Source organism: Octopus bimaculoides, chromosome 3 (genome assembly GCF_001194135.2).
Source record: "Octopus bimaculoides isolate UCB-OBI-ISO-001 chromosome 3, ASM119413v2, whole genome shotgun sequence".
Classification (NCBI taxonomy): domain Eukaryota; kingdom Metazoa; phylum Mollusca; class Cephalopoda; order Octopoda; family Octopodidae; genus Octopus; species Octopus bimaculoides.
In genome coordinates, this window is record NC_068983.1 from 1,977,696 (window position 1) to 1,980,620 (window position 2,925).

The following is a 2,925-nucleotide window of genomic DNA, read 5'->3' on the forward strand; positions in this document are numbered from 1 at the left end:
TATATATATATATATATATATATATATATATATATATGCATACAAGTATATATCTATGTGCGCGTGTCTTTGTGCCTGTGCTTGTCACCCATCACCGTTTGGCAACCGGTGCTGGTGTGTTTTCGGTCCCGTACCTCATCTGTTCAAAAGATAAGTACTAGGCCTAAAAGATAATTCCTGGGATCGATTTGTTCGACTAAAACCCTTCGAGGTGATGCTCCAGCATGGCTGCAGTCAAATGACTGATACAAGTAAAAGGATAAAAGAATATATGTGTATGTGTGTGCATGTGTATGTCCATGCGAATGTGTATGTGTGTGCGAATTTATAAGCGTATAAGTTCACACACAGAGGCACATGCCCACACATACACACACGCACATACAGACGGACGGATGGATGGCTATGTTTGTGTGATTGTAACAAGTACAGGGGCATGTATATATGTGTGAATTTTGAAGAATGGCTGCACAGGTGTTTTTACTGTCTTCGTTCCAGGTCCCTGCATTCCGAGGTAGAGTCATGCCGAGTTTGACTCGTGACATCTCACGTTTTTTGGTTGCAGTACCGGTCATGATCTGCAAATTATCGCACACCTATGCTTACACACACACACACACACACACACACACACACACACACACACACACACACACACACACACTTACATGTATCTATCAATTATATATATTTACAATATTGCATGTTTTGATATTTGGAATATAGCAATGGTGGTCATCCTCATTAAAGTGATTGAGTGTTCAGATCGACCGAAATATTGACTTTAATCCGTTACGAAATTTTTCACTCTTTCTTTGTCGAAGCGTTACTTCACGAGATTTGGAATGAAAGTTGGGTGAACTGGAACTTAGAGGTCGGAAAGCGAGATTCTTAGTCGAACATTCATAACTATCTATTGATACAAATTTGATAGACATAAAATAAGATTGATTGTTAGCATGTATCGTTCAAGTGTTGTGAAATGTTGGAGATGGAAGCAACGTGACACTTGTTTTATTTAAATTAATTCATGCTAGGAATCTTATCTAAATTTCCAAATATTAACAAGATTTTCAAGAAATAATCAACTTTTGGTAAAGGAGGAAGTTAAAGTTTCATCTGGCAAAAAGCAAGTCGGCGTATGACAATCTGTGAAACCCCTCCAGCACTCATTAAATATCTCTTAACACATGTTTGTATTTAACGTTGTCCACTCAATTTAAAGTATTCGGGTTGTTGTTGTTGTCTGATGGTAATTCATTACCACCACCACCCTAACCCTATCACCGTCTAGGGCAATTACCTCACTAGTCTATTTTAGCGATTAGAGTAAACAATTAGACGTAGGTGTATTTCACGGAAAGAATAGGATTTAACGGTTCTTATGTTTACCAAGATGTGCGCGCTATTAGACCGATGACGTAAACCATGCTCCATACGTCACCACGGCCCTGATACCTAAATATACTCAGAAAAACAACGAATCATCATTGTATTTCTAACCACTATACAAACGTAACAAATATATGACTACGTATTCTATCTTTTTTTTTTATTTGCTGAAACGGAAATAATAAACAGCATAACATGATAAGATATGTTTATGTGGTTTTACTTCCTGTGAAGTATCAACGTGGATGTAATTATGCACGCTAAAGTGAAGGCAATGGCATTATTTAATGTGTGTGTGGGTTAGATGTATGTGTGAGTGTGTGCGTGTGTGAACTTTCATGATATAAAATAGATGCGAATAGCAATTTTGTTTCCAATTGTATTTTTGTTTTTGCATATGATTTGTTTAATTTTAGTTTAAGGCAATAAATATTTTTCTTTCAGCAATTAGTATTCGTTTCATCATTTTCTATAAGCACCAAGAAATTTAAGAAAGGCTAAATCATAATTAATAATAAATCTCTGAACGAGGTATAAACAGTAGCTGCACGACAAGCTACAGTAGCATCCACCCTTAGTGGTTAGCCACACTTAAGTGGCAAATATACTTCACGTTAAATTATAATTATTGTACGTATGCCATATTTCCTGATAGTATCCATATTTCCTGATAATATCCATATTACAAATGTGTGTTTCTAAAGTTCCGTGTCATATGGCGAGTAATACACTAGTTTATATGGGTATATATAATTACATTACTATTGTCCTATCGCTTCATTACACAATGAAATCATAATGCATTTGTGTTCGTTTGAGTTTCTGTCAAGCTTCAATACAAGCTTCAAAAGCTGGTAAGGTTATAGCGAGCTCTGACTGTAGAACTTTAACTCAGCCTCTGTACTGGCTTCATACAACACCATAAAGGCTTTCAATGGATTTTGTGTTTTACGGAAAATAAAAAAAATTGCCTCTGCTTTCAGTTTATAATTAATTATTTTTTCAGTTTTTTTTGTGATTTGCAATATTTGTTGTCATAATTATAACACATACACACATACATACATGCTGATATGAATATATATGTATACATATATACATTTATGCGTGTAATGCATGTACACACACATATGCGTATATATATAAATGTATATACATATATACATGCATATATTGTGTGTGGAGTGTTAGGTGTGGTGTACTGAAATTCAATATTGAGAAGAAAAATCGTCAGAATTTTTGAAAAATCTATCTGTCAGTCTGACTACCTATTTATCTATCTAACTATCTGCCGACCTATGTTTCTATCTATCTGTCTCTATTGTCATGGAACCTCACCCCCACCAAAACAAAATGTGTTCTCTTCTTCTAAACAAAACCCCCAAACCAAAAGACATGTTTTCTATAAAAGAACAAGCTGTTTGTACATTCACAAAATTTTATTTGACAAGTTCGAGAAAGAACGAACGCGTTAATAATAATGAAGAAATAAAAAAGATTTTTTTTCCTAAATTCTGACGGCCTCTCTCTCTC

At 34.9% G+C, this 2,925-nt stretch overlaps 1 protein-coding gene across 6 annotated transcripts in view; it reads left to right on the forward strand.

Annotated features, from left to right (window-relative positions):
* LOC106877248 (neuropeptide S receptor) overlaps positions 1 to 2,925 on the forward strand; it is a 543,162-nt gene that overhangs the window by 338,194 nt on the left and 202,043 nt on the right. The gene's annotated exons all lie outside the window — the stretch shown is intronic.